Genomic DNA, 26,431 nt, shown 5'->3' with positions numbered 1-26,431 from the left:
ACATATATGTATGACTGAAATATTACTCTATACACCAGAAAACTGGCACAACATTGTAAACTGACTATACTTCAATTAAAAAAAATAAAATAAAATACCACAAAGTGGTCTTTTATCAATATAGACCAGATCAAGCCACTTCATCATTTAAAATCTCAGGGCCTTCCTATTACATTTAAAATAGAATTCAAACTCCTTCGCATGACTTATAAGAACCTAGATAACCTGGCCCTGTCTGTCTCTTCAGTTGTGTCTCTCCCTCATTTATTTTATTCAAACCACACTCATCCCTCCACTTTGTGAACACAGCCTCCGTGAATACCAACCTCTCCAAAATGTGCACAACCAGTGCAGCAAGCCAACTCCAGAGCACTGACACCTACTTCTCTCTCTTTCTGGTACTATTTCTCCTGATCTCTGAACAGCCTGACTTCTCAGCTCAAATATAGTTTATGACAATGACAATGATTTCCCAGTGCATATGCATATCAAACCATTAAAATAAAGCAAATAACAAAATATGACAATTTTGAAATGGCATAAATTTAACTGGGTTTGAAGATTATAGGCACTTTCTATACATTTTTTTGCAGATTTTCTAATTTAAAAAGTTGAAAAGTAAAACCTGAATTATTTCTTTAAAAAATAAAATTTGTCAATTTTAAAATGGCAAAATAATAATAATGATGGCAATGATGATGACAATGATGACGACAGCTGATTGTCTACTGTCTTCCCCAAATTATTCTCGACCCTTCTCTCCCTTGCTCTGTGTCTTAGAAGGATGGCCTCCAATGATGGCCCATCTAAACTCTCCTGTCCCTGAGTTCTAGGTGGATACCCTGATAGTGAACATTGTCAGGAGACTGAAGAGTAGGAAGAGAGAGATCAGGATATTACCAGTTTCTTTCTTTTGAAGCCACTCTTCAAACAGTGGCCGAGCTTCTCCATTACGTCAGCTCTTGTTAGGGGGAAATTTCTACCATAGTTACTGCTCCCTCCTACAAGCTCTGGTAAATAATATCATTCCTTCTCTTTGTCTTTGGGCTTAAAGGGAATAATGGCTCCCCACCTGGGTGATCTGCCATATCCTGCTAGTTCCCTTAGCTAAGTCCATGCCTCTATAAATACCCACTTCATTAAACTCTCTTCAGTTGAACTCTTTTGAGTGCTAATGGATCTTTGACAGCTCCAATAGCTGTGATCATTGAACAGTTCCTATAATCCAGGCACTATTCTAAACACATTGCACATATTTAATCTTCACAATAACCTTATTATAAGGGTCTTATTAAGGCTCCAACTTTACAAATGAGGAAATTGAGGAACAGAGTTTAAGTAACTTGCTCAAGGTTTCCCAGACAATAAGTGGTGGAATTTGGATCTCAGTCTATATTCTTAACCACCACGCTATACTGCTTCCCAAGAAGCACCTTTCCTTGCCACTCTAGTAAGTGCTGCCTTCTCCCATACCTCCTCTATTGTTTTCCTAGAACTTACCACTTTTTAATTGTGATTTACATTTAATTTATATAGGAATCTTCTCTCTGTCTCTACTATAGAATGATAACTCCATGAGACCAGGAGACTAGTTTAGCTTGTTCATATCTACACACACAATGCATAGAATAAAGTTTATATATTGTAACTTTTCAACAAAATATGAGTTTCATTTTAATGCAGCAGTAAGAAAATTCAAATGTGAATGCTGGCAAGAAAGTTGACAGGAGTTTATATCTGATAGCTTTTATTTTCTTTGTAAAGCAGAAAGAGGGGTCATCTATTCACAGTAAGAGAGAGGAGGGATAGATCAAATGTCTGCTTAAGGTGGAAAAGCTATGAAATCCTCATTGCACAGAGCAGGAGACCAGAGAAGGGCCACAGAATTGCTAAGGCTGTGCTAAGAGCTCAGCTAAGGTTGGTCACTGTGAATTTAAAGTGGCCCCAAATTCCTGTTTTCTGATCTCCTCCAACAGTGCTCAGCTGCCCTGGTGCAAACACAAAGAAAACAGACCCCAGCGGAATCAACCAAGGATGGAGAAGAAGGCTGCTGATCTACAAAAAGCACAATGGTTCCAAAGGCTTAGCAATCTGAAGTCATTTAGTGTTTAAGAAAACTGTCCAACATACCTCAGCGGGATCTGAAAGCATCAGTGTATTACTGCGGAGGGTAACAACTGAGCTCACTGCATGGGGAGGGCAACAAGTTCAAAACTGGAGTCAGTTCAGCCATTTGCAAGCTGTGTGATCATGGGCAAAATACCTAATCTCTCCAAGTCTCAGGTTTTGCTTTTGTAATTTGAAACATGGACATCTTCCCTGAAATGTTGTTTTGAGCCTGTGAATTAAGCTTTAATTAACCTGGAAATGCTATACATATGGAACAGATCATTCTACTACAATATCAAATAAAAGAAAAGGCACTGATTGACAGGAAACCATGATGGTTCTTCACATGAGTAAGTTTTCTTTACATATTTCCTTACAATTTGCATTTCTGAAGCAGTGGAACAAAACACAAAACCAAACATGTAAAAATTTTTAATAAACTATAAAATATAATATACACATGTATGTAAATAAACTCATTATCTCAGTATGATCCTGAAGCCTATGGTTGTGAATATCTAGCCTTTGAAGCTTTTATAAGAGATCATAAAAAATAAACCAATATGATCAGGGCATTTTCAATGTTAACCTTTTTGATCATTACCTGTTTTCTTCAAGGCAACTAAGTTGAAGAAAGTAAAATAAAGAAGAAATATTTCTGGGTTTTGATTTTATTTTTATATAATGAAAAGAGTCAGGGGCGGGCAGTTTTTAAAGACCAAAATCTACACATCTGTACATAAAGTAACAGTTGTTAATACCTAGATCATCAGTCAACTATGCAAAAGGTACTGTGTCAAGACTGGAAGAAGAGAATCCCTGAACTTGCAGGAAATTACATCAGTATCTCATTTGATTCAAGCAGAAGCCTAAGTTTTATCTTCCATTTTACGGGTATTAGAGTCTATCCATTCTGATGAGCAGCATTACCTGCTCTCCTTCTGCTACACAGAGAGGTAGCCATAGAAACCTATCAGTGGTTGTACCTAGGCATACAACATACTATCAAATATGAAAGAGATTTCATAATAACCTTAAAAAAGCAGACACTGAACTTTCTGAAAAGATGTTTTAAGTCAGAGTTTTATGAACAGGACTGTAATTTTGAATATCTATAATTTTTGTACGGTATTCTAGTAATGACGCCAAGATCTGTTAAAAGATGCCCAGTATGTGCTATGTTTTTCAAACTGTATTTTTCGTAGATTTTTTTCAAGTTGAAATTATATATCAGTATCATCAAAAATTAAGTGGAACAAAAATTACGAGCATATAAATATCAAAGTGTCAATTCAATCGTTTACAGCTGATTAGCCAAGAAAGTATGTTCACTGTCAGTTAAGTAAGTCATCATTTACAGAGTGACATGCTGTCAATGAGTAAGTACGAGTAGATATAAATGATCTATATCAAAAGTGCATTACCTTGAATGAATTTGATCCTTTCTGGTGTTTTTATAGCATTACAATTTTCAGTACTTAATGGTTACAGGTTTAACTTGCATAAAAGTCTTTTTACTGAGAAAATACAATGAAATTGTTCTCTAGAAAAAATTCCCAGCTTAACATTAGTGTTTACAATTTTTTCCTCCGAAAGCAATGGAAATTCATAAACTGTCAGAAAAGTCCATATTGCTATCAGTTGAGAATTAGATATTCAAAGTCTAAGTCTGAAAGTAAATTTAAAAGATCTGCTATGGGGCAGCATATACCCAGAGGTTCTATGTAGTCAACCAGGTGACCTACAGAGGCTCGAGGCCGAATCTCATCGATACTGCAAACAGAAGTATACATCATTTACTCCTTTCTCCCTTCTCATTAGAACAATCTCAAAGCAACAGAAATCAAAACTGGTACAGTTGTGTAAAACAGTATTGGAAGTAAGGTACATTTTTTAAAAAAACAATAACTTAATCACAAAAGCTTCAATTTATCCTTTTATGAATACATGTTATCAAAGGGAAAAAAAATAGGATATTCAATTTAAAATTTTGTGTTTCCCCTTTAAAATACATAACTAACCTCACCCCCCAGAAAGGTTAGTGATGTAAATGCTTTATTACGCCAACTAGCTTCAAATCACTCTGTCATTCCTCTAAACTGGTTATACAGAGTTATAAAATTATATTATATTTTGTTAATACTGAAGGTTGCTGGCTTAATTAAGTGTACATGCATATATACACACACACATATATAAAATCAGGCAGAGTATAAATTTTAAAAGATTTATAACTACTACTAAAAAGAGATAGGTTATTAATATTCTTAAATTCAAGAACCCTAGGTCTCATTGTCTCTCGTAGTGCTTGTCATGAAATCTTGTAAAACTTTAATAAATCAAGTACATTTCAAAAAGAATGTAATTTAAGTTTTAATATAATCATGAAAATGTATTCTATAGTTGTTTCAAGTCTAATGTAAAGATTCATTAATTACTGAACATATACAAGAAAACTCTCATGAAATTTAAACCCTTTAACACAGACATCTTTATACAGTCATTTATGGCGTAAAAAGCGAAGTTTCAAAAATTAGTCTGTAGGAGTCTCTCCTTCCCTGGAGAATACTACACACTTTGCCTGTTATGCATTATTTTTAGATGGATACAAGGGAAATGTGATCCTTGTATATGGATATCCTTTGTTAAAAGGAGGGACTAAACCAAGCTAATCCTAGAATGAAAATAATCGGAAAGAATTAGATGAAAAATAAAATTAGTATTTCAAAGGAGAAAAATAACCATTCAACCCATTTTAAATACAACTATAGTAACTCAATACTCTTCATACATTGAAAAATCCTTTCTAGTTCTTTGCAGCATTACAGTTTTCAATATTTAATGATTTTAAAATCAAGAGCAAATTGACAATGTACTCAACATAAATCACTGCAAGAAGGAAACTAGGTGACAGAATTAGCTCCTAAATGTTGTTGGCATTTTTCCAACCTATAAGGACACTTTCTTTCCTCCAATTTTAAGCTAATTGTTATTTATACATATTTTCACATAATTTAAATGCAAGTGTCATGATTTTGAAGTTGAAAGGGCTAATACACACCTCAACTTTTTACAGTAAAATTTTCTGTAATAAAAATAGGTTTATTTCAAAATACTACAATTAGATTAATGCAGAAGGCATCCAAGCGTTTACATCAGGGCCTGGTGGCTTAATAAATTTAACATACACGTCATATGCATTATTTTGCAAGTGCACGGAGAATGCTTTTAACAGTATAAAATAAACCTGAGCTTCTCCAAATATGTGGAACCAGCACATTTTTCCTTGTGTTCTCCATCCTGGTACACGTATTTCATGGGGATAGAAGCATAAAGCATTTACTAAACCTCCAGTAATTCCTTTGTATAGTTTCCTACTTATTTCTTATTTAACTCCCATCCATCCTTTGGATTAAATTCCACACGTTCTTAACCATTTCTTAATATAATCTTAACAGCCAACAGTGAGCCTCAACAGGTCTGGAAATTCATTCTACAGGCTTTATTTAAATCAGTGCTTCCTAAACAGGTGTTAAAGAGAAAACTAAAGAATGTAACGTGTGTTATGGGGGAATTTCTTTTTCCTTGTGCAAATAAACATTGTTGCCTAAGTATTAGACTCCAACAAGCTCCTTTCTTTCCAGGACTTCTCAGAGCCTACAACGGCTAATGTGTATCACTCACCTCCAACAAGAGAATGGGATATGCAACATTTCCTGAGCATCATTGACCAAGAAAATCTTAGAAAAATGAGTTTCTTTAAAAAAAAAGTCTCTACTGAATGTAATTTGGGAAATGCTGGAAATTTTTTCCGATAAGTCTATTTTTGAAGAACTTCAGAAAAGAGAATTCTAAAAATGTCCACATAGAAACTGTTTTTTCACTTTTCTTACTAACATATATCACTGTTCCCTCTTCTTACATTCAAGGGAGAAAAAGGAACATTCAGTGCCCATTAATCCCCCGAAGGCAATTGTACCTTCATCTTTCTCTCTACTGAATAATTCTAATTCCTTTAAGCCTTCTTCAGAGGTCCCATTTTAAAACTCCTGAGTCATTTTGAATGTTCCCTAAATCTTCTACAGTTTGTCTATGGCTTTCTTAAAAATGGTAACCCTAAACTTTGAAAATGAAATTATAAAAGTAAGCAAAAACTTTTCTCACTGATTCCTAAGTATTAACAGATACCAGGATCATGTTCATTTTGCAATATCATGTTAATTTTTTTAAGTGCTATATTATACACTGCATAGGGAAGGCTGTACACTGTATGTGTAACCCCAACACTAGTGGTATAGCCCAGAACCTAGGGAAATTTTTCTGAAGAAAGTTGGCAGGTCTCTTTGTTTTGGTTATCTCCTTCATTTCTGTCATTTTTTCTTTATATTATTTTAATAGGAAAGCTAATATGTATATGATTCAGTTTTTCATCATCTTATTTAAATTCTGCTCCTGTTTTAACTAGGAAATTGAATTTCTATTATTGAAACTTTAATGTACAAAACATTCATGCATCCAGGATATAAGATTTTCTCCACTGTCAAATGAACAGGGCTTTGGTCTGGAAACAGAGCCCAAAGGAAGGGAAAAAAACACACTGTAAAAATTAAACTTACCTCAAAATAATCAGGTGATCAAAGGTGTATTCCTGTTTCCTCTAGAGAAAAATATATTCTTGTGCACTTGCTATAAACCCCAGGCTAATGAATCCTTGAGAAGTAACCTCTTTTTGTACTGTCTGCAGTGTTAAAAACAAAATTTAAAATACAAAACCCCATAATCTCTGGGAACTAGGTATCTGGGAGGTCACTTTAAGGGCTGACATGCAGAAGGAAACAGACTGTTAAATTGACAGTTGGTGTAAGAAAGAGTTGGTGGTGGAGATAATCGTGGCAGTAGCTGAAGGGTGACCGACAGTAGCGAAGGCAGACTCAAGAAGAGCAACGATGGAGGACCAAGGAGCAGCAGCATGGTGGCACAAGTGTGTGTGGTGGGTTGTGGAGGGGAACGTGAAGGGCAGGGGTTGGTGGCGGTAAAAGTAAAGGCATCCCCAGAGGCTACGTCAAGAGTGATGGTGGTAGGAACAGCAATAGAGGAGACAAAGAGGGTAGCATGGTCTGCAGGTTAGGATTTAAAGAGAATCAAAAATGAGTAGACAAATGAGAAAAGGATAATTCCAAAAAGCCAAATAAAAAGTCAGATCAGACTAGGGAAAACCAACTACCAGCCTAGTACCAAGAGCACAACTGGGATTAGAAACCACATCATATCCACCAAGATTCAACAGACGGCAGTGCAGTGGCTGCACACAAGGGTGCTAGATAACGTCTAAAGCATGTTTCATTACAGCTTCAACTGCGTTTTACCAGTGTTCCAGAAAAAGCCTAATCTTCCTTCATCCCACCTGGAAAGGCTTCTGATCACTGTAGGCAGTGGGTCCTGGCAGCAGCAGTGAAGGTGAAAGCAGCAGTTACTGCCACAGGAGGGGCTGTGGTGGTGGGGGTGGGGGGTGGGTAACGCCAGGAGCTGAGGACCTGGTGGTGGTCTCCGAGAAAGCAGGCGCTGAGGAGCAGTAGGGAGCAAGAGTCAAGCTATTTCAAACATAAGCACTTTCTAGGTAAATTATATTTTGAGATTCTTCCTTAGGTTTCCCACCTTACTTCTATATCCAAGAATGGAATTTTGACCATCAAATGTGTCATATACTGCATCATATTTCTGGTACTTGCTATGTGGAACATGCAGGAATCAGAATCCAACTCAGAGGATTTTAATAAAGGACAGCTTATAGAGGTGTGGACAGGGTAGAAGGAACCAAAAAGGAATGCTGCAGCACCCAGAGAATAGCAACTGAAGAAGTCACTTCCTGAAATGGAGCAAGAGGAATACATAGTGTCACTGGAGTACAGTTAGAGCTAGAGGGTGGAAAGAAAGAAACTTGGTGTAGTCATGGAAGGATGCTAGAAATCATGGCCCAAAGAGGGAAAGACTGGGGAAAAAATAACCCAAACTCTCTCTCCTACTGCCCTCTATTCTCTTGCCATTGACTTGAATCTTGCATTTAAACAGGAACCTAGCTGTCCAGGGAGCCTGGCTAAATGCAGCTCAAAGAGGTCAAGGGCATCCTCCCAGGAAATAGAACAGGACAGAGATGGGCAGGACAGATCTGGGTGGGGTAGGGTCACAGAAAGATAATCACCAGTAGATATATTATATATAGCACTAAGGGGATGCATAGTGAAACCATGCCAAGAAATCAACTCTCTTCAGCACAAACAGAGCCTTCCCCATTTGGCTTCCCTATAGCATGGGGTCCCCAAATTATGAGAGATGGTAGGAAATGAGCAAGTGGTAGGAAATTCAGAGTTATTAAAATACGTTCCAGAACTCCTAGGTGTGCCATGCATTACTTGCCAAAGAATGAGCCATTAACCAGACCAAATAGAAAATATGTGATGAGTAGCAGTTTTTTGTTTGTTTCTAAAGACTCTGAAATAATTTGAATATTGGGAAATATACTCTAGATGTTTCTTTAGTAATGTCTTTGAACGGTGATAATGAGAAATTGCTTTGCTTTTAACGTCAGTCATTTAAAACTGATTTCTTAATTTCTTAGCAAAGGCTATATAATAATAATTTCTTTTTGTTCAGAAAGTACCTAGTATTTCATAAGTTGATTTAAAAGGGAGTTTTAATCATATTCAGAAATAAGAACAATACTGCTAGTAATGGAGATCACACGTTGTTTGAGTTTGTCCTTGTCATTGTAAGTTAGTCCGTTTTGGAATAGAGTTACAAAAAGCAGAGCAGCTGGGTACTAGGGTTTTCGTCTGACCCGAAGGCTATTATTTCTCCTTTGTAATACCCCTCCCTCATTAAAAATGTTAGCCTTCTTTCTTGACTGAATGCATGGCATAAACTATACTACATTTTTCCCTACAAATGACTTTCTTTTATTGAACTGATGCTTAAATATCACAAAATAATGTTCCAGTGAACAAGAGGGTTTTTTTTATTCATATCTATACTATTAAAAGAGGATCTAACTTTATAACATAAAACACCATACATTTAAAGTGAAAGTAACAGCTTAAAAGGGTAAAGAAATCTTTAAAAATAAAATCAACTCTTCTACGGCAGATGATGGGGATAAAAGGAGGAAATGTGAGAAACAATGGCTAGACTCAAAGCACAGTTAAAGGATTGTGCCTGTTTGTGAAAACCCTACCATGTATTATATGAAGAAAAGTATTAAAATTATTCAACAACAACAAAAAAATCAATGGATTAAGAGAGGTAAGTCACCACTATGGTGGACAGTCAGGAAACGAAACTGCTGTTATCCGTGGGAGCCTTTGTTGCTGCTTTTCTAACACTTCAGTGGTTGAAAGGAAATCAAACTGTGAGAACTTACTGCCACTCCAGTGAGCCCTGGGGGATTTGTCTCAAATTTGGAAGCTGAGTGGCCTTAAGCTTCACAGCTCTGACCCTCAGAAGTGACAGAAAGCAAAGGGACCAACAGAGAAAGTAGAGCATTAGTTACACAGTACTGAACACTAACATATTTTAAATTGTTGGGCGAAAGTCAGACCACCTTTTCAGTTTTACATTAGACTAAATGACCAAGTAATTTCCCTCAAAACATAGGCTATACTTAGGAAATTTCAAGCAACAGCCAATACTTCGTAGCTATTCACAGATAATTCTGAACTTAACTCTTGGCTGGAAGAAAGCTTCTGAAACACTGAAAATTGGATAAATTACTAAAGACTAGAGTCGCTTTGCAACTCCTTTTAGACTATTTCATGTTGTGTCATTTTTCTAAAAATCTAAAAAAAAAGGATTGGAACATTCAAGGAACTTAGCTCTTAGTCCCAGAGAGACGATGAACATCAACAGACTACTCTGAAAGCAGAGCGCAGTTGACTCCAACTGCACAATAACCTCTGTTCTGTGAGTTTTGATATCCTCATTGGAAAAAAAAACTTCTGTTTGTCTCTACTTGGAACAAAAGTGTACTCGTTGAAACATGTATTTAAACACTGTCTCACTCTAAATCCGTGTTTCTTAGGTGAGGCCCACGGACCTGCAGTCAGCTGGACTGTTTGATTAAAATGCAAATCCCCAGCCCCAACACAGGTAATTCATATGCACGTTAAAACCTGGAAACCACTCCTGCAAAGAGGTCGTGTATTATTTCAGAACAAGAGTATGAAAATCAGACTCAACTCTGCTGTGCTTTTGGTACTTGTGGACGGTTTTACGAAATTAATGGAAACTTGAGGAAAGAATATTTTGAGTAATTCAAGTAAGTCTAAAATTGTCTGAGTCAATCATAATAAATATTTTTAATTCATCAATTCCCCATCCCACCTGACCCCCACCTTCTATTTAAGGATTTTGGATTTAGTAGATTCTAGAATTCTGTGTAATCACGGATCTTCTACCTCTACAGTCTGAGAGGAAAAAAAATCTAAGCTTAAATAACTGATTCTTAAATATATTTAAAAGGCCCTCACTCTTAGTAATTGCATATCTGTTAATATGTTAATCAGAATATAAATTAGAAATCTATCTTAATACTAAAGCAATAAATTTTGTGGACACTTTCATTTAAATAACTTTTTTCTACAAATACAAATTACACAACCTAAGCTAAGAGTTTTCCAACTGCAAAGAACTTCTATCTATTTAAGAAAACTTCCATTATGCATAAAATGATAAGAAATTTATGGTCTTGAAAAAGTCCGATTAAACACATATGAGGAAAGAGCAAAAAGATCACTATTTGAAGATAAAATTATGATTCCCAAATTGAAAATGATTAAATCTATATAGAAGAGCTTAAGAATATGATTGGTTATAAACACTCAATGTATAAATAAAACTTTTCTATATACAAAAAATTACATGAAAATAGGAAAAAAGTGTTCACAATACAAACAAAAATATAAGATGGCTAGGAATCTAACAAAAAAAACTAACAACAAAGCATAAAGTTTACTGAGGGACATAAAAAATCTGGCTATCTTCCCTCCCCTTATTTTTTCCTTATTAACAATTAAATCAAAGTAATTGGGTAAAGCAAGGGCATGGATCCCCGACAGCCCAGAGCAAGGTGTCAGACCCTAGCAGGTTGAGGAGAGGTTTCACACAGGAGGCAACCCAGTGTGGGGAGTCAGAGCATTCGCAGGATGAGGAAAGCATCCGCAGAGGGGCAAGCCCAGACACAGGCTGTTAGTGCCCAGAGGAGATGAGGAGGGTCTGCAGAGAGCAGACCAATGAAGACTGTCAGAACCCAAGTGGGATGAGCAGGGCACTGGTGCCGAAGAAGGAGCAGTGGCAGTGATGGGCAGTTGGTTTCATTCAGGAGAACTGATCAAATGAGTAATATCTTAAGAATTGGAAGCTGTGTTCCTCACTAATAGATAAGAAATTTGCAAATATGCAGAGGAACAAGGCCAGAATGAATTCCATGGTGTTTGATTAGAATTTGAAGTATTAATGTAAATTGATCGTTTTACATAGGTAGAAAGATACAGAAATATGTATGTAAATGTTTGTGAATATATATTCCTCAGCTCAGTCTACAAAGAGGCTGGAGGGGGTGACACTCCAATAGTAATATCTGGCACCCAGATCTTGACTTTTAAATATTATTTTCCTCTCAAAAGAAACTGTCACTCGTAGAAGATAACATAAGAGAATATCTGGATGACTTTGGGTATAGTAATGACTTTTTAGATACAACACCAAAAGTGTGATCCATGAAAAGAAGTAACTGACAAGCTGGACGTCATTAACATTAAAAAACATCTGCTCTGTGAAAGACTCTGTAAAAGACAATGAGAAGACCAGGTACAGACTGAGAGAAAATATTTACAAAATATACATCTGATAAAGGACTGTGACCCAAAATACACAAAGAACCCTTAAAACTCAACAATAAGAAAACAAACCACCTAATTTAAAAATAGGCCAAAGACCTTAACAGACACCTCACCAAAGAAGACAAACGCAGGGAAAATAAACTCATGGAAAGATGTTCTGTATCATATGTCATCAGGGAAATATAAATTAAAACAACAATGGGATACTACGACACACCTATTAGAATGGCCACAATCAGAACCCAGACAACACTAAACGCTACTGAGGATGCAGACCAACAGGAACTCTCATTCATTGCTGGTGGGAATGCAAAATGATACAGCCACTCTGGAAGACAGTTTGGCAGCTTCTTACAAAACTAAACATACTCTTACCATTCTATCCAGCAATCACGCTCCTTGGTATTGATCCAAAGAAGTTGAAAACTTATGTTCACACAAAAGCCTGCACACAGATGTTTATAGCAGCTTTACTCATACTTGCCAAAACTTGGAAGCAACCAAGATGCCCCTCCATAGAAGAACAGATAAATAAACTGTGCCACATACAGATAATGAAATGTTATTCAGCACTAAAAAGAAACGAGTTATCAAAACATAGGGAAATCTTAAATGCATATTACTAAGTGAAAACAGCCATTCTGAAAATGCTACATACTGTATGATTTCAACTATATGACATTCTGGAAAAGGCAAAACTATAGAGACAGTAAAAAGACCAGTGGCTGTCAGAAGTTAGCAGAGAGGGAGGGATAAATAGGCAGTGCACAGAGGATTTTTAGGGCAGTAAAACTAGTCTGTATGGCACTACAATGGTAAATACCTCTCATTACACATTTGTCAAAACCTGTAGAACGTACAACCTCCAGAATTAATCCTAACGTAAATATGGACTTTATGGAACAGTAATTTGTCATGGTAGTTTTCTCGATTTTAACAAACTCACCACTCTGGTGAGGTGGCTATAATGAGAGAGACTATATGTCTGTGGGGGTAAGGGGTGTATGGGAAGTCTCTGCACCTTCCGTTCAATTTTGTATGGAACCCAAAACTGCTCTAAAAATAAAAGTCTATTTTATTTCCAAAATTTCATGCAGAAGAAAATTAATTACCAAAATGGGAACAAAAATGCGTACAGATATTGATTTAATGAAAATTGTCACTAAGGATGCCATGAAAATAAGATCATTTATTTATATCATATATGATAAAGATTTTGTATATTATATCTATTTGCTAGATTTGATAAGAAAAGTAGCCTGACTAAAAACATATTGACTCCCTACTTGCCCAAAACTACTATTTTCCCAAGAGAAACTAAATGAAGTGTTAATAACAACAACAACAAAAAGGAAATAGTACATCTTAGAGAAATGCCTGGTTTCAGGGCTGGACAAAGGAAACCATAATATGAGCCTGGAACATCTTACTGTGCTAGAAAGTAAGGTATTTATTATTGGTTCAAGCAAGACAGAGGTATGCCACAAGGCCACAAGATCCACCCTGAAGTGCTCCCACTGGTCAAATATGGGGAAATTTGAGCATAAAAAGAAAAAATATGAGAGCAACTTACCATCACCCATTAAATAAAATTAAATATGAGTGCATCGTAATAAAAATTAGTTGGTCAATTAATTAAAAGTTAGCCGGGAACGGGATATTTATGTAACGTCAAGACATCTCCTTCAAAACAATTATTCATTACAAAGGGGGAAAACATAACTTTACAGAGAGGAAGACTGGCAGATATCACTTTAATCAAGTGCCACCTGAGAGGACGCAATGAAGAAGAACAACATAGGATTATTCCTGTAATATTCCACCTAAAGGTGCATGCCCTAAAGCTAATCATGAGGAAACATCAGACAAACTAACTGACTACCAAACAACTGCCCTATAATCCTTAAAAGTGTCAAGGTTATGAAGTCAAAGAAAGATTGAGAAACTGTATCAGACTGAATGTGGCTGAAGAGACATGGCAACTAAATACAAAACATGACTCTAAACGGGATCTTTTGTTATAAAGAACATTATTGGAACACTTGACAAAAACTAACAGGGTCTGAGAATTAGATGAAGTAATTTATCACTGTTAATTTCCTGACTTTGATGGCTGTATTGTGATTAGGAAGAAGAATGTCCTTATTCTTAGGAAATGCACACTAATGTATTTCAAGGGGAAATGGGCAACTTACTTTCTAATGGCTGAGGAGAAAAATAGGGGTTTGTTCTCTGCTTGCAATTTTTCTGTAAGTTTAAGCTTGTTTAAAAGTAAAAAGTGTATAAAAAATTATTTGAAAAAGTTAATAGGTAGACTGGGTTTCCGATTCTGAAAATTCAATAACATAAAGATTATTTAAAATTTATTTGATTAATAAAATTCTATTAATGTTATTTTTAACCTAACAAAGATGCTACAATTCATTTGGAAGAAAGACTGGACGAGATATAAAGAAAATATTTTAAAAAGAAGAGGACTAAGAGACAGGGCTTGTATTATTTAATATTATAAATGTATTAGAAATATACAACAAATTACAACAATGTAGCATTTTTCCAAATAAACAGATCAGTAAAAAAAAATAATGAAGAAAAAGTTCAGAAGATGTATATACATGTAAGTACTTTGTACATAATAAAAAACATATTTCAAATTAGTACAGAAAGATGGGCTCTTCAATACTGCTATTTAGATCCTTATCTCATGCTTCACAAAAAAGCAAGCTCTATATGAAGTAAAAATTTAATTGTAAAAACTCAAATCATAAAGGTATCCAAAGAATATATATGTTAATATGTATAATTTTGTGTCACAGAATCTAAGCTTGATGTCAAAGAAAGAAACCATAAAGGCGATGAATATTTCCATCAACAGAATAAAAGGAAAACAGATTCGAAAAAGTGATAAATCTCAAAGATGGAATTCATTCAGCTAATAAGTATATTTTAAGGTGTTTAAATAATTAGTAGTTGATTTTTCCAATTTAGGCAACGAGAAAGAAGATCACATCTATTGGATTGGCAAATGCCAAAAAGGATGTAATGTCCACTATTAAAGAGGGCATACTAAACCTTTGCCAGAGGGATTATATATGGCCACCACCACTAGGGAGAGCATGTTGGGAAATATATTAAAAAGAGTGAAAACTAAAAAATTCCAAAAAATTTCCCACCAAGAATTTACCCTAAGGAAATAATCAAACAACTGTACGATGCATACGTCATGCTAGTTGTTGATACAAGGAAAAACAGAATAGAAACAATGAAAAGAATCAAGTAATTAGGTGTTATACATTATGCCATTAAATAATAAACTAATAGTCATGTCACCTAATATTTCACATATAAATACAAGAAGTAAATGTATGACAGAGCATTAATGGGTCATTTTTATATTTAAAACTCTGTGTGTGTCTGTGTGTGTGTGCACACGTACATATAGTATCTATACTCTTTAATTCTCAGAAGCAGAGAATTAAAGAATAAAAGACAGAGAAATTGAATGGGTATAAGAAGTTACCTTGGGGGAGAGGGAGGCTATAGCTCAGTGGCAGAGTGTGTGCTTAGCATGCACAAGGTCCTGGGTTCTATCCCCAGTACCTCCATCAAAAAGCAAATAAATAAGCCTAATTACCTCTTCCCTGCTAGGAAAAAAAAAAAAACAATGAAAAAAAAAGAGGGGAGTCTTATGACAGAAACAGATTTTTTTAAAAAGTTATCTCAGGATGGTAGAATTCTATAGTTTTACTTTCTATCTGCACTGTTTCTTTTCTAATATAAAATGAGTATGTGTTTCTTATTTAATAAAAATAACAAAAGCTATAAAAAGTTGTGAAGAAAACTTAACTAGAGAGTTAATAAGGAGGCAGAAAATTTATAAAAAAGTTTTAAAGAAGAAACAAAACATCTAAAGAATATAGTTAATTTAATTTTTTATGTTGTGCATTCTATTCATATCTTTATGCAATATCTGCTATTAAGTTACAAAATTGTATAACTGATAGAGATCTGACATCCTATCTTTAAAATTGTAAATCACTGTTGCAAGCAATGTTATAAATTTTTTACATATCTGTGTAGTGTCGGACATAAAACTAAGCAACCTCAAATATTTAGCATTGGTGTTTGAAACATTTTCTGAGAGAATTTAAATCCACATAGTGACAGAATATGAATTATTAATTTTATAAAGAGAATGTTCCATTTAATTAGAAGTGCTTATATTTGATTCAAATAATTAAGTAAAATAGGAAAACATTCATTTTAAATGTAAATAGATTATTTGGAGAATTGAGTTGAAGTGTCATATCAAGAACTATTTTAAATAATTTTAATTAGTAAACTTTTAAATGATTGTCTAATTCTATAGTCTTAAAATGAAAAATACCATTTTTCTAAAAAAAAATCAGAAAAATTCTTTTAACTTATTTTCTACTGCTACAAATTTTCTTGGACTTAAAATTTTAAACAGGATTTTTAAATTCAATTACATCAATGACATACAAATGCAATTTGTGCAGACACAAGGGACATCCTGTGACGTGGAAGAATATGTCCAAATACAATACCTAATACAAAAAGGTAGATCATTTTCTATAAACAAACAAATAACACAAAGTACTAATTCCAAATAATAGATTTTCAAGGCCACCAGTTTGTGTTCATGAAAAGTTTTAACTTTAAAATTGGAAAAGTATGTATCGGTATTATTGGACTTCAGTTAAAACATACAGGTGAAATGCTACAGTTCAATCCATGGTAACAAAAGGATTTATCATATAAGAAATTCCAAAAACGTATCTGCAGATTTCAAAATAAACACTTGGGTTTTCTTGTATGTCTACCAAGTACATTAGATTCACTTCAACTATCTATTTTAAAGTGATGTAATTATGCTTGAACTATGCCAGCATCAATTTAATCATACTGAATTCAAAAGAATACAATTTTTATTTCCAAGTTTATCTCCCTATCCCTAATTTTCAATCTTGATTCCTACATGTTTTGGAATGACATCCAAGTAAGGAATCAACACGTTGTTTGGCATGTAAATTTTTGCATGGATTTACTGGGCAAAGTCTCAAGATTGTACTTGACAGGGGGGTCTGCTTTGTGATCAAAGACACTATTTTCTGAACTGAATCAGTCATTTAGAAATTGGGAAATCAAAAGAAATGTGAGTTAAAGAAAAAAAAAATCATGCTGCTCCTTGATGCCCTGTTTTTCATTTGGCCCTTCAATGCCATCTCTGAAGGTTGGGTTATCACTGAACAGAATGAAATCAACCCAGTGAGGTGCTATGTATTTATACAAACAATCTTATTGAATCCTCCTATGCCATGAAGAAAATACTGTTATTTCCATTTTACAGATGAAAAAAGAGACTCAGAGGGATAAGAGTCCTGTCTAAAGTTTTACAGTTCATGAATGGGGGGAGATGGAACGCATATCTTGGGCATTTATCTCTGCTTACTCATTTGGTGATCTAATCCAGTCTCATGACTTAAATATCATCTGTATGCCAATAACTCCCAAATAGATATGGACATAGGTAGATTATATAGATACATAGAGAGAGAGAGAAAGAGATAAAAATAGAGGTAGAAGTAGACAGAGTCAAAGATAGAGACAAGGACAGAGAAGGGACAGGGACAGAGACAGAGAGATGTATCAAGCCTGAACCTCTTACTGGACTCCGGATTCTTTTGTCCAGCAGTCTAAAAGACACCTCTACTTGGATCCCTAAAAGATTACTCAAATTCAGTATGTCCAAAATTGAACTCTTGACATTCACTTCTTAAAACCTTCTCCACCCTCAGACTTCTCCACCACAGCTGATGGCAATTTCATCATTCCATTTTCTCATGCCAAAAACTTTATAGAGTTATCCTGGACTCAACTCTTCTCTCAGAAACTACTTTCAATCCACAAACAAATCCTGCAGGCTCTGTTTTCAAAGAATTTCCAGAATCCAGCCATTTTTTTAAACCACCTCTGTATCACCATCCTAGTAAAAGACAGTATCACTGTCTTCCTAGATTACTGCAGTACTGTTGTAACTGGTCTCCCTGCTTAACCACTTAACCACTTCTGCTTTCCCTATACTTTATCATCAACCCAACAAACAGAGCTATCCCTTTAAATTGTCAGATTACATCACTCTTCTGATCACAACCCTTCAATAAACTCATCTTAATCAGAGTAAAAGGCAAAGTCCTTTCAGCGGCTGGTAAGGTCCAACCTGTACCACTCCCCTTACTTCCATGACTTCATCTCCTACCTCTTCTCTCTTACTCCCCTTTAGCAACTCCTGCCTTAATTGCTTCCTTGACCTTCACACCAAACATACTGTTGTTATCCCAAAAGCGGAAGGAAAAAGACCTCAGTTCTTGTCTTACCCAAAAGATAAGAATTCAGATGGGAGACGGTGTGTTGTGCAGTGAAAGATACAAAAGGATTTATTTAGGAAACGAAAAGTACACCTCCAAGAATGGGAGGCAGGCTGACCCAAGGGAGGGAAAGCAGCGGTCTTTATTTGTCCCTTCCTCTTATACTCTTGCTCAAAGCTGGTCTTCTGATTGATTGACAGCTCTTGCCCCTGGAATGCCTAATCATGTTTGTTCTCTTTGCACATGTCCTTAACCCATGATGCATACAGAAAAACCCATGGCGGCGGCGGGGTGGAGGGCGGGGCGGGGATTAAACCACAATGCAATGAGCACTGGGTCATATCCAGTTAGGTCCTTCTCACTGCTGCACAGATGCAGCTATCAGGTTCTAACAAGTTTCTTGCTGACACTCATTTAGAGGAAGCAAAGCCCCTTTGTGCTGGAGGTGGGCATAAAGCCATCTTCCAGACCATCCTCCCGCTCCTCTGCCTATCTGCCCGGTGCCCCCACTTACTTAACTATCTAACACTGTCACTGTCGGAATTTTGCACTGACTATTGTCTCCACCCAAAGAGCTCTTCCTTCCAGTCTTTTCCAGCTATCACCTTCTTAGTGAGACTTACTCTGACCATCTGATTCTGAACTGAAATGCTACCTTCCCTACTCAAAATTCCCCACATTATTTTCTCTCCAAGGCATTTACCATCTTTGAACACACTCTATAAATAACATTCATTTTGTGTATAGTCTGTTTCCCCTAAAGTTGGCTGTGAGCTCTCTGACCTTAGGGATTTCCTTTTGTTTAGTTCACTACTGTAGCCCAAGATCCTAGAACTGAGCCTAGCATCATAAATATCTTTGGCCGAATGAACAAATCAACCTCTTTGATTCTAGTCGATTTTCACTATGAATTCTATCTAGTCACACTTCATCTCTCACTAAAGAGGGTTTTACCTTTAGTTTAAATATCTCTAGATTGGTTACCACAAATTTCATAAACATCTGTTTGTTCAGTTGCAGTGGAATTTTCATAAAAACATGCCATGGCTTAACCAGTCTGACTCATATGTGAAACTGTTCATCTTCCAGTGAATTTTTAATCAGCCATTTTTCCAGAGATTTCCATCTTGATGTCTAATTTCTTCATATTATATTGCTCTCAGAAAATAAGAATATATGACAAGAGAAATAAAATCAGCAAAAGGAAAATGATCAAGTATGAAAAATGGTAGAAAAAATAGTGGCGTGAAGGATAAATGCAAAGACAAATCAGAAAAATTATTTACAAAAGATCCTCAATAGAGATGTATGCCCATGACATGGAAATTAATGTTTCAATATCTGAATCATGAAAAAAAAGTCTCTACAAAAGCTTAGAGAATGAGAATAAAGATACAGGGTTGAAGTCACCTGAAATATTTAGCTTATCAAGCTGCTGGTGAAAGGTATTACTAACTTTCTGGGAAAGCACGTCAGTATCTGTCCAAAAAAAGCTGATCTAAGAATGAAAGGAAATGAACCATTATTGAGCTCATCCTACATCAACATATCAGGCACTTAGCAACAAATTGATGCTCAAGAGGTTAGTTAACTAGGATCATGGAATGGCCAGAAACAGAGAGTGGATTAGAAACCACTTCTATCTGATTCTAAAGCTCACTCATGCAATTCAGAGTGAGCACTGGAAACAGAAAAAGTTTTTGGAGCCAAATGACACAGATCACTGGGAATTTTTTTTTTTTAAAGAGGACTGTCATACCATACTAGCGACAGGTAAAAAAGTGTCATGCCTTTGTTTGAATACTTTAAGACCTACTTCAAAACTCCATAACTGGTAAACTCCTACTCTTCTTTAGAGACTGAATTCAGGTGCCCCTCTCTGTCACAGCATCACTGATCATCTCCAGACAACATTTACTATCCTGTCTACGCAAACCTACCAGCAGGTTGGGAAGAAGTCTTCAAATAGCATGGCAGCCAGCCACTGGGAGAGGCATCAGAGTGGTCCACCAATCTTTCAAACTTATACGAGAACCCAAAAGACTAAGCTCTCAATCTGCTTGATATTAGGAATACTGTGCTGAAAGCCACATGCCCTCCTGTCTTACTCATTCAGACTGCTGTAACAATGTATCACAGAACAGGTTGTTTATTAACAGAAATTTCTCATAGCCTGAAGGCTGGAAGTCTGAGCTCAGAGTGCCAGATAGGTTCAGTGAAGGCCCTCTTCCAGGTCACAGACTTCTCCCTGTATCCTCACAAGGCAAAAGTGGCAAGGGAGCTCTTCAGAGCCTCTTTCATAAAGGCACTAATACCAGTCGTGAGGGCTACACCTTCATGACAGTCACCTCCCAAATACCCCGCTATCTAATACCATCACACTGGGCACTGGGAGTTCAACATATGAATTTTGGGAAGACGCAAGCATTCTGACCACAGCACTTCCCTTTCTTGGAGTCTAAACAAAGTGAGGGAGACAGATGGTAATGGGCTGCAAGAGCACAGAATGCTATTAGAGAGTGCAGCCTTGGGCGTGGAGCAGGGCAGGAAGAGAAGCAGGGGCAATAAAACGTACAATGTTAGGGCAGACATGATGATGGGGAAATCAGAAGCATGTGCCACAATACAGACAAAGAGTTAGCGTGAGTGAGGGAGTGCTGAGAGAAGGGAGCAGGACCTCAGTGTCTCAGATAAGGCTGAGAGGCCCATCCTCTGTCAAAGTATCCCTTAACTAGGCAGGTCTCCATTGCAGGTATCCAACTGATGAACAACAAAATAAGAATGGGAAGCCAAGCAGAAATCAAATTATCACTAACGCAGTGCATCCCCAAATTCCAGAACTTTTCAAGAACCTAGTGTATGCCCTTGTGCTCTCAGGCAGCAAGGAAGTACCTTGCTATAGCGCTACCTAAAGCTATTGCTCTACGACATAAGCTTTGGGGAAGAACTGCAGAGGCTAGAAATTAGGTGGGGCAAAAAGATAAGGGTAAAAAATGTTCTGCATTCATTACACCTCTAAGCATTTGTTTGCAAACCTGTCAGTCATAAGCAACCATAAGAAAAAAAACTGACAACTTGACAAAAGATTATAAAATATTCAAAATATATAAATAATATTTATAATGGTTCTTGAAAGAAAATTATCTATGCTATTGATAAAGAAAAAAAAAGAGGATGGGAGGAATGTAGACAGGGTCAAGTCAAGGGTGGAAAAGGAAAGAAAAGAAAAATAAAGGTGGATAATAGCAAAGAACAGAAAAATAGAAACAAGGAGAAGAAATAAACACCTCAGCCCTTCTCTTGTGTAAACATGTGTGAACCACTGGATTTTGCAGCCTCACAGCTTTAGTAAACAATGGGGCCACAGGACGAGGAAGGGGTGTTCTCAGGATTCCTTCATTATGGCTAAACAAGTCTGTCCATTCATCATGATGTTCATTCACCCTCTTGATGATGATGTGACACAACAGACGACTGCTGAAGGATACAGCAACCCACAAAACTAGATAGATGGGTGGGTAGATGGATGGATGGATGGATGGATGGATGGACGGATGGATGGATGGACAGATCGATTCCAATAATACAACACTAAATTCTGGGTCACCAAATTCCCCAAGTGAAAAAAAAAATGTACCTCCTGTACATTGTTAGCCATAATATATACAGATTTAAGCCCTTTGATACTTCAAACTACATAACCATATAAATGATATATGTGAGTGTTACACAGAAATATAATGCTTGGGCTTCAGGATCTCTTTCTGTGAAGTTCATAGGTTTTTCATTTCCAGGATAAATAAACTCAGCAGAGTCAACCACAGTAGTCACACCTAGTAACAGCTAATATTTATTTTATTTATGCCCCCTTATTTGTCAGGCTCCACACCAAGTGCTTTACATACATTCTTTCACCTTGAAATGCTCCAAAGCTAGAGCTATCCTTATCTTTCTCTATAAATAGGGAAACTGAGGCATAAGGAGGCTAAGTAACTTGATGGTAGAGCTGAAATGTGTGAATTTCTCTGACCATAAGGCTGCTGCTTTGAATCACTCCACTGCCTGACTCCGCTAAAGGATGCTGCCTTCTTCTCTGCTATACTCAACAGTATCCTATATTCATATAGAGCTTAATAGTATATAAAATGCCTTTTCAGATCTTGACTCATGTGATCCTTACAACTATTCTGCAAAACAGGCAAGGATATGGCGTCTTTTCCATTTGATGGGTAAAAACATTGAGACTCAGCCAGGTTAAGCAGCTTCCCACCAAAGTTAGAACTTACATATGTCTATCATCCAACTTTAAGTCCAGTGCACTGTCCACTGCATCAAGCTCTTTTTCATCCTACTGCTTCTAGGAACAAGCAAAACTTGTCCTCATCCTGTTAAACTACTTGTTGAGGACTAAAAAAATTAATTAAATAAGGATCAGAGAAAGAGATATAACGCCTGTCAATTGCCTTAAATTATCGCCCTCGCCCAACTTCTGCCATCTCCTTAGATTTAAATAGAAATCCCTATGTACTAGGGAGCAGTAAATTTGCCTATTTTGCACCTGACAAGAGGTTCTGCTGAAAGCATTACTTGAAGGTCCAGAATTTAACCATACACCATTGAGTTACTGTAATTATTTGAAGGAATGGTAAATCTAAGTATTTGAAATCACCCTTTAATCACAATTAGCTTGAAGAACCAATGGGATTTCCAAAATGCTCCAAGTATTCTGACTTTGATAAACACTGAACCAAAGACCAAGAAAAAGTCCTGTTCACTTTGCAGTTTCCTCCTTCAGTGTCCCTTGTCTCCTGCATCTCATTGTGAGTTATTTCAATGTATATGTTTAGGGGTTCCAGGTGGATTTTTTTGATGGAGCTTTTCATATGTGGATGTCTTAGGGCCTCTCCACTGTTAATTCCCAGAATCCTTTCCCAAGTCGGATTTCCTATTTCCTACCGTTTATCTTTTTAGATCCTACATTTTCAGCCTTCTCAACATCACTCACTCCACCCCTTGTGGTCCTGCTCCAACACATTTGACTTCAAAGTGAGACATTGCTCCCCAAATCCCCCTTCCTTGCTCTCCCCAAAGACGTAAGTGTGCAGCTCCTTTTCCTTTCAAGAGCTTAACTGCTAATCACAGAGGGAAACAAACAGCGGAAGACAGAAATAATCATGGAGAATACAACACACAATGTCGTTCTAATTTTTTATCTAAAGCTCCTGATTTCCCTCTGAGGTGACAAACCGAAGCCTCCGTGTGCCCTCGTCTAAACAAAGTATAACTGTAATGCTGGGAAGATTAAAGGAAAAACAAAAACAAAAAACAAAAACGCTGATCCCTTAAGTCCTTTGGTATCCTAGCTGCCTTAAGATTGCTCCTTCTCCAGTCTAATTCAAATACAGCCATTTAATCATTTCTGAGTAGGGACCAGGTCTTCTACTCACCTTGCTCTCTGCCCTTGCCCAGCTTTGTGCATACTATTGACAAGAGTCTAGTTATAGACTGAATGTTTGTGTCCCTCCCAAATGCATATGTTGAAACCTAATCACCAAAGTGATGATATCTAGAGGTGGAACCTCTGAGAGGTGATTTCGTCATGAGAGTGGAGCCCGCAGGAATGAGATTAGTTAAGAGACCCCACGAGACAGCTGTCTATGAACCAGGAAGCCCTTACCAGACACTGAATCTTCTGGTGCCTTGTTCTTGGCCTTCCCAGTCTCCAGAAGTATGAGAAAAACTTTTCTGTTGTTTGACCTACCCAGTCTATGGTATTTCTGTGATAGCAGCCTGGAGAGAATGGTACAAGTACTACATAATAAATATCTGCTTTCTCACACTGAAATCAATGTTCAGGCACTCCTCTCCCTTTCTCTTAAGCCAGTGGTACAGCTACCACAGTGCTGTCTGACACAGCTCAGGGACAACAAGGTGTGAGGATGGCCATTTCAGGTCCTACAAGCCCCTTTCTCTGGGCTTCCTGTTCTGATACGTCACACATCCCAGTGGAACCTGAGTACAAAAATGCCACTGAGGCACTCTGCAGCATCCTCTCTGTGTAAAGCTCACACCAAACACTCTGCCTTCGATGGCCTCCTGCCACACTACTGCCACTGTGGCTTTCTCCCTCATCCTCTCCCCAGGGAGAAGAGATCTCTTTCTACCTTCTTGTCCATGGAGTGAGCAGCTCACCTGATAGCTTTAGATCCAGGGCTTCCCACCTGACCCAAGGCCTCAGCCCAGAACTTCTCTAGACGTCTGGGGGCCAAGGCTCCTTGAGGAAGTACTAATGGATACCGGCCAGACTCCTGACAGTTGCAAAATTTCTGTAGACCCTTTCTTCATTAATGGTCTCTCTTTCAAATCTGGGAAGTACTATTTTAAAAATGAAATATGAAATAGACAGATGCATGGATGGATAGATAGACAGGTAGATAAAACAACCAAAAAATAAACAAAACAAGCTTCTTTGTAGCAGAGGCAAATTTGTACAACTAAAGTCCCACAGGCAGAAGAACATTTGATCAGTTCATATTAAATGCCGCCAGCTACCCTCCCCCAACCACTTCCCTCACAAACAGACTAAATACGAGCAATTTCTCAGGAGGGCAGTTTGGCTAGGGTGGCAGTGCAGGAAGAGAATGAAAGTCCACTACAGAGAACAGAAGGGTACGTACTGCCAGGGAGTCAAGTGCAACTAACCTTCATTCTCATTTTCCCTTTTCAGTCTGTAGCACTAACCACAAACAATCAAGTACTGTCTTGAAGAAAATGACTGTTACCTGGAAAGGAGCCTAAGAAAGCACTCATCGCCAGCATTATGCGCTGCCGACTTTATTGTAATCAGGTCGAGAAAGTGCCATTACATGAGCCAGTGGGGGTCACTTTGCTTGATACAATCATTCTTTCTTGTGACTGTGTATAATGAGATTTACCTGATGCTGTCAAAGCTGGGGGAGAGGCTGAGAAGGGGCATCTGAGGAGTATTAAGAATAAAGTCCTTTTGTTGAAAGAACTGAAGCAATTCTCCCTTCCCAATGTTTTTATGAACTGGGGTAGAATTGGCAAAGATAGAACAACAGAAGACCTAGAAAACTCCCCTCCAAGAGCAGACAGTTGGAATCAATACATTTTCCTGAAATATTTTGTCAGAGTGGTATTTAAGACACTATCCTCAAGACAGTATGCATTTGACTATTTCTTCATAAAAAAGGTCAGTGTGCTAATAAAGTTACGTGGCTTCTGTTTTCCTTTCCGTGTACTGATCTTCTCTTCCCCACCATGACACTCAAAGACAAGCTTACCTGACGTCCTCAAAGCAACACTGTTCCTACTGTTCTGAACAAAATCACTAGCGCAAATACATGTATGCATGTGTTTGAGTGTGTGTGTGAGAGAGAGAGAGAGAGAAGGTGTGGAGATACCTTTGAGCACTGGCATGTGCATCTAGACTTTTATTCTTCATCTTTATTTTTGGTAGCATAATTTACATTACAAAAACAGTAAACTGGAGTAAGTTTCAAACATACAAACTTGCTAATAGTTTTCTGCAAGGGGACAATGGCAGGATCAGAGAGAATACCTCTTGCTCCAAATACAATTTAACATTTTGAAATATGATTTACTTTCTGGACCACATCCAGGCAATTACCCTTGGCAAATATTTCAAGTGGGAGAAATGAAGTGTTTGCTACTAGTCCCATAATTTGGAATTGCTGCTAACAGATTTTACATATCATCAACTTTTCTGCCAGTCTTTTTTAGAAAATACAATAAAATCTTCATATGTCTGCATTCCAAGCCTTAGTGTCAGCTTTGCTGATGCTTGAGACAAAACTGTGTAAGTGGCTCCCTCTGGTGCTGCTACTAGTATTTGTTTTCTCATTCACAGCCATGGATGTAAACCAGATTAGCTGCTGGGAAAGGTAAGCCAAAGCCCCGAAGGCCTGTATTATTAGGAATGTCTCAGGACACAATTCCACTTGGAGTAAAATTAGATGAAGGGTGGTATCTCTTATGATAAGGGAATAGACACAATTTCTT

The 26,431-nt window shown here is 37.0% G+C and overlaps 1 protein-coding gene and 1 long non-coding RNA gene across 4 annotated transcripts in view; one reads left to right on the top strand and one right to left on the bottom strand.

Moving 5' to 3' along the window:
* Nucleotides 1-26,431, bottom strand: part of NLGN1 (neuroligin 1) — a 767,045-nt gene that overhangs the window by 728,061 nt on the left and 12,553 nt on the right. Inside the window, exon 1 of one of the 2 annotated variants that reach the window (XM_072961083.1) lies at nt 9,524-9,592. The exons of the other annotated variant lie outside the window; for it this stretch is intronic. The gene's annotated coding sequence lies outside the window, so the exon portion shown is untranslated. Of the gene's footprint in view, nt 1-9,523; nt 9,593-26,431 lie in introns of those variants that run through there. 2 annotated transcript variants of the gene reach the window in all.
* On the top strand, nt 6,958-25,408 carry LOC140696388 (uncharacterized). 2 transcript variants are annotated; one of them, XR_012072651.1, is made up of 3 exons: nt 6,958-7,090; nt 10,181-10,248; nt 25,116-25,408. It is a non-coding gene; the product is annotated as an uncharacterized lncRNA (long non-coding RNA). The 2 variants fall into 2 exon arrangements; XR_012072653.1 differs by having other exon boundaries at nt 6,958-7,099.

The sequence above is a fragment of the Vicugna pacos genome, chromosome 1 (assembly GCF_048564905.1).
Source record: "Vicugna pacos chromosome 1, VicPac4, whole genome shotgun sequence".
NCBI lineage: Eukaryota > Metazoa > Chordata > Mammalia > Artiodactyla > Camelidae > Vicugna > Vicugna pacos.
This window is presented reverse-complemented; position numbering and strand designations above follow the sequence as displayed.